The following is a 16,962-nucleotide window of genomic DNA, read 5'->3' as shown; positions in this document are numbered from 1 at the left end:
TTTAAACACATCTAGTGCCTACTCTTTAAGAAAAAAAAAATTACAAGAACATACAAACAAAAACTACCCTGCGGCATGAAAATAAACAGCTTTAAATACGGACCACTGCATGGAATTTCACATCCCAACATGTGGTTTTTGTGGTAGTTCTTTACTAACAGAAGCTAAAAAAAAAAATAAATAAGACACCATGATTAAATTACATTTTTTCTGGTTCGTCCCCCCACCCCCCTTAGGAGAGAATTCTCAACCACTTGTCTAGTATATATTGATTGAAACCCATTTGGAAATTATTCCATCTGTCAATGAAATGCAGACACCCCCAGAGTGAAACTAAGCAGCTGTTTAAATGCTCAGAGTTTCACCAGACAAAGAAATCCTCTTCCTTAACACTGGCTCTGTTTACACTATTCTGAAACAACCACTCATTCAGGAAAAAATCCGGTATTTCCAGGTTGTGTAAACACAACCATTATTTATAAGGAGATTTATAAGAAGACCCAAGCCTAACCACTTCCCAGTGGAGGAGCTGCTAAGCGCTGGTTATTACAGTTAGACTTTCATGTGTGTGTACGTGTGTGTATGTTTATGTGTGTGTGTATTTTGGTGAATTCAGAATTACTTACATTTGTGGGCCACGCTTGAAATTCACAGTAACTCTGGTTCCCTTTATGACACAAAATCAACTAACAAGCTTGGACTAAATAAACGTCTTACAAGCAGTAGTATAATTTATAATTATAAACAGCCTATTTATACCATACAGAAATTAGCAAATATTTTCCAGTGAAACAAAGGCTTACCTTTGTCATTTTGGCTTAGTTATTTATTCATTAACTAAGGAGGAAATTGAGTAGCATGCCGACTCTGGATTCTGACAGCCTGTGGTTAAATGCCAGCTCCATTAATGGCTGCCCGTGTGGCATTGGACAAGACTCTTCTCCCCAAGCCTCAGTTTCCACACCTGTCAAGTGGCAAAAATAATATCCCTCACAAAACAATGGTGAGGGCTAAGAGCATTTAAAAAAGTGTAAATCATTTGATGCGATGCTTGTCACATAGCACTTGATACAAGTTATTTATTATTTTAAATCATGAAACATTTTGCTTGGTTTAATATCGATGATCCCCAATAAATTAATTTTCACCTTTTGTAGCTTTTGGCAATGAATGATTATGTCCACAGATTTTCCAGAATTGAAAAACTGCTGCCAGTCACTAAGTTTCTTTCAAATAACAACCAGGAAATTCCATAGCCAATTATTTTTAATTACTTGTGACTATACTTTACGGTTAATGTACACCTGCAGGCAGCCTGGGAGGCTGAGCTGTTTAAAACCAACCACTTCACAGTAGCTACCAGTTAGGATCCTGGCAGGAAACAGGTGACGCGTCCAAACGGGGTATGGAGAAGAGTTTAGTAAAGGACTATTTACAAAGTTGTGGGCAGGGTTTAGGGGGGAAAAGTGAATAACGAAGTACTCTAGAGTTAGTAAATGTGGGGGAGCAGATACTACCTGTAAGCCGGGATGGGTGGTGGAAAGGCTTCAGGAACCTAGAATAAACAGCTGTGCAGAGAGGACCTCTGGACAGGGGCTGCAATTGGTATCGAGACAGTTAATGCTGTGATCTGGACAGGAAGGAGCTGGGGGATAACTCCCCCAACCTCACCCTCTTCCTGCTCTTTTAAGCCCCTCCCTGTGCTTCCAATTGGCCAGACCCTAGCTGAGAAGCCTGAGGTCAAGGGAGCCTGCTGATGAAGTCCATGCAGATCAGTCTTCTAGAACATAGAACACTGAAGAGTGGATTTGGAAGAGCAGAAGACAGCCAGCATAGTAGATATTGAGGATTTCCCACAGCCAAGGAGGGAACTGTTAAAATTGACTTCGAATATGTTGCAAGTCCAGACCATCTCTGTTCAACTAGATGGTGCAAAACTCTGGACCCACTAGGCACATTTTCGTCAGCAGGAGTGCATGCAAAGTGTCCCCATGGGGAAGATCCTGGCTTGCCTGCAGGTCATTATCATGTGGAGACAGGGTAAACTTTGACCAGGCAAAAATACTATTAGGTTTTGTGAACTTCAAACCAGTAAGTCCCCAAATTAGAAGAACAATTTGATCCAAATCTAGGGATTTCTCGTCTAGGTGGGCAGAGCCAGATTGTAAACCTACAATGAGTAAATCAACAAACGTTAGGATGACCACAATTTGGGGTCACACATTTTGCTTGATTGCTGAGATGAGTTCTCTGGCACATACTATGTTTTGTGTTCTCCAGCCCCTGTAGAACCTTGAGATTCTCTGTAACTTTAGCCAACTGTTTGAGTACATCCCCCTGAGAGACCCTGGGCCAGAACCGCCCAGCTAAGATGCTCCTGGCTTCCTGACCCTCAGAAACTTTATTAGGAAGTAATAAATGTTTGTTGTTAGTCAGCAATGAACAATTCTTTCAATAATATACAAGACGTTTTATAAGAGGTCAAAGGCATTGATTAAAAACTGATTAATGGGCAGACCCAAACAATATGAGCATGAAACCCAGGAGAAAGGAATCAGAGTTGGCTGGGAAAATTAGATTTAGCTGTAATGGACAAGTAGAATGAGGCATAACTGACTATATCTTCTGGAAAAATATAGCTACTAACAGAGAGATAAAGAAACAGTCACTTTCAGAGCACTTTGTATATTATTTATTCTTTACAAAAATTCTGTGGTTCTGTGATATACATTGTTATCTTCATTTTACAGGGAATGACACTGAAGGTCAGAAGTCGAGACACCTGCTCAGAATCACACAGATGGTAGATGACAGAGCTCCAATCAGAAAACTCGAGCCCGTCTGACTCCCAAATTCACTGTCTTTCTGCACTTCTGTGTGCTACCGTAAAGAACAGGAAGATGCATTCAACCAGGGAGGTCGTATTGGGAGATGAAGTAAGATAAACAAAACTGTCAGGGGGAAAATTCTTCAGTCTTTTGGAAGGAAGCGGGGGGTGGGAACTGCCTGTGGTGAAAACAAAACAAAACCCAGAAAAGACATATGGCTGATTAAAAGGAGGGAGCGAAGCTGGCCTCACTAGAGAACAGAAGATATTTTGGGTAATAATAGAGCTTAGAGTGAAAGAAGGCCCATCTGTAGCCATCTCTTCAAGGCCAGCTCTAGATATGCAGAGTATGGGCGGCTCTACCCTTTTGCAGACTCCTTCTCCTCACCCACCCCTAAGGGGTCACCAGGGAAAAGCACAGCACCCGTAGCAACATGTAGAAATGTGAACATGGCCAAGACAGCATTCCCTGGCTCGGGGCAGATCGGGCGGAGAGCAGGTCTTGGAAAGTCCTCCAGCGGGAAAGTGAAAGAAGGTAAAGGAGAATTTTGCTAAGAAGATGCCACTTGGTGCCATCATTTTCTATTTCTGAGTGTTTGGTCATATTGCACAGCTGACACAAAAGCCACACTGAGTAAAATTTATATGGCAAAATATTCTCGTTTTACTGGAAGTGGTGAAAAAGGATGTAAGAGATACATTTGGGGACCTTAAGTTTGAGGGGAAATTTTTCAGCTACGTGACATCGTGGGTAAAGTGGTTAACCAGGAAAGTCTCAGAGCTAATTCTGCCAGAACCGAGGTGGGGTATTACATATGAATGGTTGTGACTTCACAATTTCTGCCCAAGTGTGAATCTTAGACCCCAATAGAAGTGGAACATCAGCTCTGACCACTGCACCATGTAGCGCATCAGCTGCTCTGTCATTTCAGAGAAACAGAAAGCATAGGGAGAAAACACGGGGCACTCATCTTAGAGGGACTCGCTGCTCACCTTAGCAAAGCCCAGCCCTTCTTGCAGAAGTGTGTAAACTCAGGCCTCAGCAGTTTTGCCTGACTATTCTTTGATCTTAGCGATACCATCTTCACCTGGGTTCCCATGAGAAAGCAGCATCTAAGACACAACTTTTATGAAAGTAGTTTACTTGAGGATGTCAGCTCCCTCAAACTGGGGGCCATGAGTGGAAGACTGAGAAGAGTGAAATGGGGTAGGAGGGATTGCCAAAATAAGGATGCATCTTAGAGCTGGTCATTGCTGTGGGCAGCTGAGGCTTGGTTCCACTGTGACTCCCTGCGGGGTCGTGTAGAATGCACCTCTGAATTGTCAGTAGAGAAGCAGAAGAGCAGGTATTTACCCACTGTCTCCAGCTCTGCGTTGACCAAGGTTTCCCCCACAGGAAGTCAATCATCCAGATTTATGCATGCATTGGAACCAATCTGGTTCCCATAGGCATCTGATGTCGGGGGTCAGAGAAGTCTGAGGGCAGAAAGCAAGAGAAGTGGGTGCAGCTGAGACAGGGTGCTGACACCTTTTACCTGTCCAAGGCTGATGTGGCAGCCATGGATGGAGTAAAAGATTTGAAGTGCAGCTACTTGATACAAATATCACCTTAAAAACCTGCTTAAGCAAAGGTGAGAATTTTGAAAACAATCCGAAGGCTCTAATTCAATAAAACATCTTCTTGCTTGTGTAGGACAAGTGTGCAGGGCACACAAAATACTGAGCAACATATGAAAGAAGACATATTTTAATTGAACCATTCCTTTGAATATTAATTCCTCTTCAGGAGTGAATTCCCCATTACTTATTATTTCTCTCTTTTTTTTAAATATAACTATATTTAAATGAATTGTTTGAATATTTTCTTGTAGCTCTCATTCTGTTGAGTGGGTTCAGTAATTTTCATCAAATTTTGTTGGGCTTTTTCTGAGTCCTCAGTATCCCCCCAGCACCACGGCATACAATCTATACACACCTAGGTTTAGATTGTTTTAGATATTGAAAGGTTGAACTCAGGTAAACTACCAGAGTCAACATTCCAGTGCTTTGAGAGAGCAAACTCAGATAAGCATCATCCTTTTACAGGCTGAGTTTTCAGTCTCTGTGTGCATCAAGTTTTAACAACCACTGTGACAGTTTCCTGAAAAAGGATTGCTGGCCTATGCTTATATTAAATCATATCAGGAGACCTTAATTCAGAACAAATGCCATTCAGGAGGAAGCTTAGGAGAAATCCTGTTTTATTCACATAGAAATTCTAAAAAAGAAAATCTGTCATTGTTTATCTTCTATTTGTCAGTTGCTTTATATACATAGTACTACAGTTTCTCATAAGCACACAAAAGAGATGTTATTATCTCTGTTTTCACAGAAGAGGAAACGGAGGCCAAATAAGCTGAGTTGCCGGAGTTCTCATGATCGGAAAGAGGCAGAGTCAGGATTTAAATCCTGGCATGTCTGGCTCTGGAGCTCTGTTGTTTCTCCCACACCTGGGGCCTGGCCACATGCACTGTGCTAGTCTTCCTGGAAATCAAGCATACCCAATCCACTGCACCTCACCTTCTTATGTAATAACCTGGAGGGTAGGGAGAGCCATCTGCTTTGAGAGCAACATATTTGAGTCCATAAGGCAAGTAAGTTGGCAGAGAACAGAAGGATTGTGACATTGCCGTTTGGCCTTCCTGACTTACTCTGCATTTATAAAATAGAACTACGTAGGCCAACATGTTGATTTCACAAGCCTATCATTATCGTTCTTTCTGAAATAAGCATAGTCAGGGACATCATGTACAAAATAAAGGATCCTTGTTTAGGGGGATGATGTCAGGCAGGAGGAGTTTTTTTTTGTTTTGTTTTGTTTTTTAAACTCCCGCCTACTAAAGCACTAGCTTACAAGTGACTTCATGAAATATACTTTTGTTTTTTTTTTTTAAAGATTGGCCTTGAGCTAACATCTGTTGCTAATCTTCCTCTTTTTTTTTCTTCTCCCCAAAGTCCCCCAGTACATAGTTGTATATCCTAGCTGCAGGTCCTTCCAGCTCTGCTATGTGGGATACCACCTCAGCGTGGCTTGATGCTGAGGTCCGCACCCAGGACCCGAACTGGTGAAACCCTGGGCTGCTAAAGTAGAGTTCATGAACCTAACCATTCAGCCACGAGGCCAGCCCCTGAAATATACTTTAATACTGAGACCAATGAAGAAGAAAAACAAGGGAGAAAAACTTGGGATTAATGATAAAAATACAAGATCATAAGATTATTTAAAAGGTAATACAAAGCAGTGACTCCAAAACAAGGCTGATCATCCAAATTCACCAGAAAAGCTTTAAATATTTATAGATACCTGAACCCAACTCTGGGCAGAGTTTCTAGGAAAAAGTCTCAGGCATCTGTCTATTAAAAATCTCCTGTGCTTATTCTGATGATCAGTTTCAGTTTAGAGCCACTGCTTAAGAATTTGTGAGCTCATTTATGAGGAGCCTATCTGTGTATTTTAATTGTATGTGTAATCTTGAAGAGTGAGCTAATAATTTTTCTTTAGTCTGAATTCTAAATGCTCAAAACGGTCTACATAGTAGACTTTTTTTTGTCAATAGCCATTTAGAAATCTGTTCACTGATAAGTCAACTAGTAGAGAAAAAGTAAAACAGATGTCAATCAATCAGTTTACCTCACTATGATTATATTTTAGTGGGAAAGAAAAAAAGACACTAACGAAGTGGTAAGTGTGACCTGAGAATTAGCTAGGCAGTTGTAATGAAAGGAAAATTTTTTAAAAAGATAAGAGGAATTCCAGTTGGTTCTCAGACTTTTCCAGAAGCCCCTAAAAATTTCAAAAATGTTCAGGAAGCTCCTGTTGATTATCTCAGCTGCCTGAAGCACTGAAACTGGGGAGCTCACCCAGAAGCTACTGTGAATTTTGTATCAGGTATATGCACTTGCTTCTAGTAATAGCCTCTCTTTTTCTTAGTGAGAGAGAGAGACTCTAATCCAAACTCAAATACAGAACATATGGAGAAGATTATTCTGGGAGACGTAGTTCTCAGATTCTTCTCTGCTATACAGGTATGGCAAGGAAGGAGTGGCAACAGAGAATCTAGCATAATCTTTAAACGTTTATAATAGGAAAAAGCAGAAAAATAAATAAGGGAATTCAATAAGGGAAACAAATCACATGAGGTATTTCAACAGAGAGAATTTAATATAGCAAATTTTTTAATCAAGTGCTGGAGGGCTGAACAAGGAAAAAGAGAACGTTAGAAGAGATTGTTACAAAATAGTACCATGCTTAGGGGTGGAGGAAGAAAAAGAAGAGGCTGAGATGATTAGAACTAGAAACTTCATGGAGCAGTCTACAGAGTTAGAACTCAGAATTCCAAGGAAAGTGCCACCCATCTGGCTGCTGCTGGTATCTCAGGGTCTTGAAGGAGGGACTCACAGAATGGGGCTCTAATCTCTGAGAGAGTGATGCTGCCCAGCTGATGTTGGTACTTCGGAAGATTGAGAGAGTTCTTGTGTTGCTGCGACTCAGACACACCATGAGTAGGCACTGTCTAGCTGGTGCCATGAAGGGGCACAGTAAGGCTGGTAGAGGGAGTGCCCCAGCAAGCTGCAAGCTGTAAGCTTTTATCCTTCTGCTGCCAAGATAAAAGGCCATGGTAGGGTGACCTGATAGGAAAAATAAACAAGCATAAACAAGTCGCTTCTCCTCTTCTCCTCATCCAGTCTCCTCCCAGTTCCTCCTATTGATGGAAACTAACAGTAGACTTTCTGACACAGAGAATTGCCTGTTGTTTGCAGAACTGTCATCACAAAGCAGAGCATAAGAAAGTAAATTTCAAATCTAATACCTGGCACGTTATTCAGCACAAATGTTTGAAAAATAGCAATAGAATAAGCCAAAAGAAAGTACAGAATAGAAATAATAAAGGGAAGAACAGAATTATTTAAAATAGGACATGAACATTTGATGGAAAGGACCAACAAAACAAAATTTTGGTGCTTTGGGAAAACATAAAATAAAATTCTCAAAACTTTGAGTAACAAAAAGGGAGAAAGAAGAAACAATATTACAAATAAAAAAAAAAGTAAAGATGCAACAAGGTAAGAGATGCAATGAAAATTTTATGTCAATAAGTCCAGAAACTTAGATAAAGCAAATGTCTCATAGAAAAATATAATTACTAAAACTGATAGATGAGGACACAGACACTTGAATACTCCTAAAATATCAATGAAATTGAAATAATAGTTAAAAATATCCTCACACACAAAAAGGGTTAAAAACTCTAGGTTCAGACACACAAAAAAATAAATAATCCTTATTGTTTGCTTACTTTGGTTTTTATGCCCTTGATTTCTGTAAACGTTTCATATGTGCCTGTTTTATATTCTTTACCTAATAATTCCAGTATCTACTGTCCTGTGAAGTACCGTGAAGGCGGAGGTGTCCATAACTGTTATTTATTATTTCTGTTGATGCTCACTCATGGTAGCTTGCCTTCTTGTGTGCTTGGTGTTTTTGGTTTGAACTTGCTGCTTGATTTTAACATGTGTGACGTCCATCCATCTACATGATGGTATCTTTTCTCCAGAGAAGGTTTGCTTCTATTTCTGCTTCTGTTTTCACAAGCACCAGGAGACACACTGATTTGGGATGATTTCAGCCTGCCTACAGTTTTAGGCTCAGCACTAGAGTATCAGACTTGACCCTGCCAACTGTGTGCTGGCCCTAGGCTCGGTATCCCAATTGTCATGGTGCTAATGGGATCCATGCTTAGGGCAAGCTGCCCCACCCACCTCCCAGTTGCTTCAGCCCATGCTCCCCTCTAGTTCTGTCCTGACTAACCCTTTTCTGGGAAAGTCACAAAGATCTCCCCTCACTTTAAAAATCAACAATACCAAAATGGTATGTCCTGGATAAAGCTTAGTTGTGAACACTGGGAGCAGAGGAAAGGGTTTAAGGACGGAGTGGAGGCTTCAAAGCTATGGGAATGGTGAGTATGGGAGGCTTATTTTATATATTTAATTTATTAGTATCATTATTTAAGAATATTTACATATGATACTCTTTCGTATGTATAATATATTTTATGAGAAGCTAAAAATATCTAACAGTGGTTTCACTAAAATCTCTCTGTGACATTGAGAGAGGACTAAGACATGAACAGCAATATCGTGCACACCACTCTGCTCTGACTAAAGACAGTGCCCTCCCCACAGACATAAGCGCTGTAGAGAACAGCACTGACCCCAAACAGGAGACCTGCCCAGATGGAGCTGGGTAGACAGGAGGAAAATGGTGAATGACATATGGTAGCCTTGTGGGGTTTTTTCATGGTGTACATATGAGATGACTCCTTGGGACTCCCAGAGGAATTGGGGTGAAGTTCTCAGAGATATAGCGGGAATAGGTCAGGGAATATACAATTCCAATTGTATATTGTGAGTCTACAAACCACTGTGGCCCTGGGTTCATGGATTATGCAAGTTGCACATAAATAATAGCCCTGATTCACTTCCGGTCTTGAAAGCATCTTTAAAATCTTTGCTTCCCTATAGTGCCAACTCCAGTTGTCTTTTCTCTTGTGTTTCAATTCTATGTAGTTCTCTTTGGTTGCCCAGTAACATACCGTGGAGAAACAATTTACAAAATGGAGCCATGGTGCTAAGAAACATTAATCCCACTCTTATGGGGAACAATTTATTCTCAGGGTGTGGTTTTTTTCACCATAGGATCAAGACTGTTGAGATAGCAAAGACATCTGTTAAATTCTTATCTATGGGTCAGGATATTAAAATGCCATGTAATTGGAGCTCCTGTTTAGAAATATTAATAACTATTGCATTGAAAACCGATCTAGTAGTAAATGAGAAAACAGCAAGCCAGGAGGGTTTGTATAATTTCACTCAATTCTATGTTCTACCCAATTTACCAAACAAAATATAAATTATGTTTAAAAATCAGTCATGCAATATTTCTGGCCACTTTTCATAAAAATGGATTATCGGTCACAGTTCTCTGAAGCTTTAACTCTGTGTGACATAGTAACATTCTAAGACAGTGCTGTGAGCCAGACTTACACAGGCGTTAGCCAGCCAGGCATGATTTGAGGGGACCCAAGAGCTACCTGCCCCCAAACATTAGCTCTACTCACTTGCCTATGAAAGTTGGATTCACTGCCTACTTGTCTTCTGGAGTTGAAAGCCTTTTTGTCTTTGTCATTTGCTTTTCCGTCGTCTGTTCTTTTTTGTCATCAGTGAGCAATATCCAGTTTACAAACCAGAAGAGACTGTTTTCTGATTAAGTCTATCACTTACTGTTATCATCTGGCAGACAATCTAATTCTGAACTCCTTTGCTACATGGAGGGTAGTAATAATAGTAACGGTGGTTGTTATTGTTGCTTAAACTGAGATATAACTTGCGTGAAGTGAAGCAGTGTTCAGCTCAATAAATTTTTACATGTGTGTAAACCCAGGTCACCACCACCCACAGGCTCCTTCCTGTCCCTTTCCAGTCAATACCCAGCTCTGTCTCCCCACCCAAACACACTAAAAAGCAAACTCCACTCTGACTTTTATCACTACAGCCTGGTTTGACCTATTTTAGAACTTTTCATAAATAGAATCATTCCAAATGTACTCTTTGATGCCTAGCTTTTTCAACTTCACGTTATATCGGTGACATTCATTCATGTTGTTGCATTTATCAGTGGCTTGTTCTTTTTCATTGCTGTGTACTTTTCTATGAATATACCACAATTTATCCATTCTACTGTTGGCAGACATTTAAGTTGTTTCTAGTTTTTGATTATTTTAAGTCAAGCTGGTATGGACGTTTTTGTACATGTAGCTTGGTGGACATATGCACTCATTTCTCTTAGATATATACCAAGGAATAGAATTGCTGGATCAGAGGGTATGTATATGTTTTGCTTTAGTAGAAAATGGCCAAATTGTTTCCCGGGAAGGTAGTTTTGGTGGGAGGTGTACTGGTGGTTCTCTGTTTTCCTGTCTAGATCTGTTCTCTGTTTTTCTCTGTCCTACTCTGTGCCCTTAATCATCCTAGTTCCTTTGTACTTTCGATCCAGGTTGGATTCAGCCAATGGGAAGCCCAGCAGTTGATCGGAGAATGGGAATTGGGAAAGAGAGAGAGACATCAGAGTATAGGCTTCTATTGTCTCTCTGCTTCACCGCCATAGAGAGGGGCTCCATTCTTCTACAGCCATAGCTCCTGTCAGACAGCCCCTCTTCCAAGGCTCCAACTCTCACCAGTCCCACTGGCACCATCCTTCCCTTTTGCCTCTTTAGGCCCCATAGGTGATTATGGATGCTTGTTGTTGCTAGTCCTTGGCCACTTCTCCATCTGGCATAGTGCTCTTAGCCCTATTTACATCCCTGAGAAAATAGTTGTTCTACAAAAATCTAAAATCTTTGAGTATACTGTCTCTTCTTGTATTGATTGTGAAAGATAAAGCAGGAAAAAAGGACAATTTCAGACATGTCAGAATATGTTGGAGCACTCTTGGTAGGAGGGTCCTGCGCAGCATGACAGAATTGACACAGGAAAGAGATTGTACTGAAAGTAGTTATTTAGGGCAATTGAAATCAACAAATATATTGAGTGTGGACCTGAACTGGGTGACACCAAGATGAGATTCTCATCCTCAAGTAGTTGTGTTGGCAAGCAGACCTTGACTTTGATCTTGGCTTTATAACAACCCTACTAAGCCTGGTTTTTTTTCACCTATAAAGTGGAAATAATGATTCTATCTGTTTCAGGTTTACCAGGAGCTCAACCACTAGCACACCTTTGAAACAGATAGTCAGGAAAATCAAAGTAACCACACACCAAAGATGAGATAGATGTTTCATGATTTCATTAAAGGAATTCATCCAGTTGTGGTAGGGTTACCTAGGAGACGTTCTTGATCTACTCTGAATCTTGGAGGCAGGTCCCATACATCCTGTAACTTCAGGAAAGCTACACCCACCAACCAAGGTTAGAGAGACTTGTTTCAGGGGTGGCAGTCCAGTATAGTGGTTAAGACAAAGCAAAGACTGGGAGTCAGATCTGAGTAGGAATCTAGACTTTGTCTCTTATTGACTATATACACTTGAGCCAGTGCTGAATATTTCTCAGTTCTGTCCACTGTCAAATGAGGGTAATCATTCTTATACCTTTTATGGTAACTGTTAATAATGTGTTTTTTTCACATACGGAAAGATATGTAAACATATATTTATGAACATGGTTCTTCCTGCCTCAGCTAAGAGCTAGTTTAAGCTGTTAGACAATACAAAGCTGCAAGTAGTGGTTGGCGCTCTGTGTAACACTGCTGTGAGGACAATTTTGAGAATAGGCATGTTGGGGTCAGGGAGGGAGATGCATGGCAAGGTCAAATACCAAAGCTGAATAAACATGAAGGTTGGGAATGGTGGAGCTGACGAGGGACGTGTGCATCTTGAATTAGATTCTGATTCTGGGACAGAGAATTAGGATCCACTATGCCCAGGCAGAGGAAATCTGAGAGATAGATCGTTAAAGTATGTAAACTAGGTTGGATCTGTGTGCAGAGATTTTTTGGATTTTGTATCTTTGAACAATAGTCATTTGGTAAGCGCTTCCTTTTGTAAGTCCAGCGCTCTGTTCTTGCTGTCTTCATTTTGTTCGTCTTAGAGACACAAAGTTAAGGTCAATGCCTCTCTCTGTCTCTGTCTCTATTTGTGTGTGTATGTGTGTGTCTTTCTTACATTAATTAGCCAGAATAGAAGCAAGGACAAATAAAGGGATTTCTGAGAAAACAAATCCCAGTTTGTTTGTGGGCATGCGTGCCAAAGCAAAGAAGTTTCAAAGGCAGCTCAGGCTTTGGGCAAATTCTAATAGCACTGAGGGTGAGGAAGCAGGCAAGGAAGCAAACAATGTGATTCTGGCATCCTGCTGGTGATTCAGAAAATTCTGACTCAAAAACAAGAATTATTTTCAAAGGTCTTTTGACAGAGCCGACAGCTCCTCAGCTGTCAGCCACTCTCCAGAGACCCTAATGAGCTCTTCCTTGTCAGGTCTTTCTGTCTAAACAAGAAATTGCTAGTCTCTCTGTCTGCCACCTTACAGCGAATGTCCCTACCTTTGCTTATGCAGAGTATAAATTATTATTTAATGCAAACACTTGTTCAGGTTGAGCAGTACGTTGTTTCTGTCAACCTACATCAATGTGGTCCTTAATGTGTCAATGACTCAACAGCAGAGTATGTGTGTAAATGGGTGGTCAGAAAGTGTGTTTCTATTCGTAAGCTAATAGGTATTCCTGCAGAAGTTGCTGCAACTATCTTCAGGACTCAATATTTCTGAAGCTCTTGGAGATGGTCAAAATGCTTTACCTATTTTCCACTGTAAAAGCAAATCATAAAGGGCAATAAAGATGCCATCCCAGAGAAAGGATGCTTCTTTAAATATATTTAATAAATTTCATTGTTCCTTCTATACAATATTCAAGATCCTTACCAAATTCCATATAAAGAGCCTGCCATTTCAATTTTAGAGTTCAGAAACCCCTTTTGAAATTGGTTTCTTTTATTAGACAATACAAACAGCACCATTTTCTAAAATAACCTTTTTTGCTAATTTCCTCAGGTTCTTTGAAAAAATTCTGCACCGGTTTCCCCTGTCTCCTCCATGTTAAATGATGTTTTCCTGTCTTTAGTTTTAATATCTTCCTCAGTATAACATAGGTGATCAAAAGCATGAACCTTGGAGCAATTCAAACCTGGGTTTGAGTTCTGGCCAAATTCTTCTTGGTTCTCTTTTCTCACATCCATCATTTTTCTATTATCTGATGTGTCATCAGTGTATCTGGAATTCATTCCTACTCGGTCATGAAGTTTCCTTTTCTTTGATTAAAATCTCCTCAGACTGCTCAATTATTTTAATAAATTTGCCTCATATGTTTGAGAAGGAGAGAAGCTATTATTTTATTAAAAAAGAAGAAAAACTAAGTAATAACAACAAGCCCCCCCAAATCCTCAAACTATATCCTTCAAAGTTTGTTTCTATAATCAAATAAAGCAAGAAAAAAAGAAAAAAAATGATAAGAAGAGAAAGAAAGAAATAACAAAAGCAATCAGTGTGTACATTTTATAACCTCAAGTCTGACTTCTAGTACAGCCACGTAACCACTTACTGGACCAACCCTCCTACAGATAATAATTATAACTGTGGACCAAATTTTAAAAATTTTTTATGGCACTATAGAGCGAAGAAAATCGGGCAAATTCTGGGCAGAAGTAGACTCTTGGATGAATGAAATGATATGAGTGAGTGTCTCATTTTTATAGGTGGCACCAGTCTTTCTGGCCTGAAAAATGAGGGAACAGAGATCAGGAAAATCACAGTTGCTGGGAAAGTGAAGGAGGAATCCAGAAAAGGAGACATCCAGGGCTGAGAAGGTCCAAATTCTGTGTAAAAATTCCACCAAAATCTTAGACTGACTCTTGACTCATACATTTGTGGGACAGACTTAAAGCAGTCCAGCTGAGGATAAAATAAAACTGAAATTTTAGTTGCCACCCAAAAGACAGAATTTCTGGTTCAAAAGAAACAAAATGAATTGCTTGCTAAAATAAGAACAACAAAAATCATTCTCGAGTCATTCACTATGTTCAGGACACAGTTCAAAACTGCTAGATGTACACAGGCTTGGGAAAGAATGAACCAGTCACCAGAGAAAAGATAATTAACCAAGACCAACCCAAAGGAAAAACAGATGTTGGAAATAGCAGACTAAGAAGTTTAAAGCAGCTATTACAAAGAAGCACAATGAAATAAAGGAAAATATACTCACAAGAAATGAAAAATAGAAAACTCAGCAGGGAAATTGAAACTCTATCAAAGAACCACATGTAAATTCTATAATTGGAAACTTCAAATCTGAAATTAGAATATACTGGATAGGCTAACAGGAGAATAGAGATGATAAAGAGATGAATTAGTCAACTTTATTTATTTATTTTTTCCTCCCCAAAGCCCCAGTACATAGTTGTATATTCTAGTTGTAAGTCCTTCTACTTCTTCTATGTGAGCCACTGCCACAGCATGGCTACTGACAGACGAGTGGTGTGGTTCCGCACCTGGCAACCAAACCCAGGCCACAGAAGTGGAGCATGCCAAACATTAACCACTGGGCCATCAGGCCTGGCTCATTCAACTTTAACACAGAAGAATATAAGTTATCCAATCTGAGGAACAATAAAAAACAAAAAAGAACCGAGTTTCAGGGACTTGTGGAAAAATATAAAAGGGTATAGCAGATGTGTAACTGGAGTTCTAGAAGGAGAGGGGAGAAAGAATGGGACAGTAAATGCATTTTAAGAAATAATGGCCAAAAATGTCACCAATTTGGTGAAAGACATAAATTTTCAGTTGGAAGAAGCTCAGTGAATCTAAAAAGGACAGAGGCAAAGAAAACCCCACCTATGCACATCAGAAGCATTCTGCTAGAAAGTCAAAGTTGAGAAGAAAGTCTTGAAAGCAGCTAAGGAAAAAGGACACATTATTCAGCGTGGAACAGTAATCAAATTCCACTAATTTCTCAACAAAAACTATGAAGGCCAGAAGGCAGTGTAACAACACGTTTACAGTACTGAAAGAATAAAACTTTAACCCAGCATTCTATACCCCCCCTGAAAATCCAAATATCTTTCAAGAAATTGAACAAAATAAAGACATTGTCAGATAAAAGAAAATGAAATGAGTCAATTACCAGCAGACCTGTGCTACAAAAAGTGCAACAGGAAATTCTTCAGAATTAGGGGAAATGATTATAGATAGAAACTCAGATCCTCAGGAGGGAATTAAGAGCATTAGAAAAGGTCTGGATAAACACAAAGACTATTTTGTATTCTTAATTTCTTTATAATATATATGGCTGTTTAAAGGAAAAGTTCTAATATTGTTTATGTGGTTTTTACTGTATGAAGATGTAATATATATGACAATTACAATATAAAGGACAGGAGAAAGGGATTAATGGACCTATATGGGTAAAATTTTCTGTATTTTTTGTGGAGTGGCAAAATATTAACTTTAAGAAGACCTGTGAAAGGTTAAAGGCGTATATTATAAGTCAAAAGCATTCACTAAAAAATAATACAAAGAAGCTAAAAAGCCAATAAATAGATTCAAATTCTCTTCAAATTTGGATTCTGAGATCCTCGAAAATACTTGATACAGTACAATTTAATTATGCTTTCCAATTCTGAATCTATACATTAATCTAGAAAAAATATGCATTTCAAGAAGGTTTAGGATGAGTGCTGTTTACTTTAAGACCAAACAGAGTATTCTTGATGAAGACTTCTATAGTGGGGTTAAAAGACTCTGTGGTTCAGGATTTTGGTTTTAACTGCTAAAACCATCTGCTCTTTCCCATGAAAATCTCTTTGACCTTGTTTCCTTTGTCCCATATTTAACGTGCCCCTGGGAGAAGATTTCTGTCTCCCCTTTATTCCCAGTCACACACAAGGAGTGAATCTGGAAGTTTGTGGGAGGAAAGTATATGGTTATCACTGGGAAAATAAACAAATGGGCCTGAAATTCCTGGAAAACCCATGTATTAATTTTTTCTTCTCATGCAAATAGATGAAAATAATAAATTACAATCATTACTTTAAACAAGGTATGACAATCAAGGTCACTGAGATCTCATCTGTAAGATATTTGCCTATCTCATGAGGGGTAATGAATAGCGTATGCAAATTCCTTTTTTGTTTATCATATTTTTGATATATCTGTATCTTTATATATACATATCTATATTTATACACATAGATGAAGCAGAAATGTGCCTATTTCCAACCAAAACAAAGCAAAATAAAGTTATAATATCATTTCACCATGGACAGAAGTCATAGTTGGATTTTACCGTAAATGGTTGGAGGTTGTAAGTAAATTTCATCTGGGTTTACAATCTACCCAGAACACTCTTCCCCTCTTGCAGAGTAAGGGAGGAAGAAAGGTCAGAAATGTCTTCCCCTCTTATGGAATGGAAACTTGGTGTTTCCTGCAGAGAATTAATTATAGTCTTGGCATAACCCCTTCATCAGCTTCTCTCCCTACTATGAATGAGAAATTTCAGC

General features: G+C 39.3%; 1 long non-coding RNA gene across 1 annotated transcript in view; it reads left to right on the top strand.

Moving 5' to 3' along the window:
* Window positions 1-16,962, top strand: part of LOC138921239 (uncharacterized) — a 64,725-nt gene that overhangs the window by 22,493 nt on the left and 25,270 nt on the right. Inside the window, exon 3 of the long non-coding RNA XR_011433658.1 lies at window positions 2,751-2,936. This is a non-coding gene — a long non-coding RNA (uncharacterized lncRNA). The remainder of the gene's footprint in view (window positions 1-2,750; window positions 2,937-16,962) is intronic.

This window comes from Equus caballus, chromosome 28, assembly GCF_041296265.1.
Source record: "Equus caballus isolate H_3958 breed thoroughbred chromosome 28, TB-T2T, whole genome shotgun sequence".
Classification (NCBI taxonomy): domain Eukaryota; kingdom Metazoa; phylum Chordata; class Mammalia; order Perissodactyla; family Equidae; genus Equus; species Equus caballus.
Note: the sequence above shows the minus strand (reverse complement) of the source record. Positions and strands in the feature narration are given on the sequence as shown.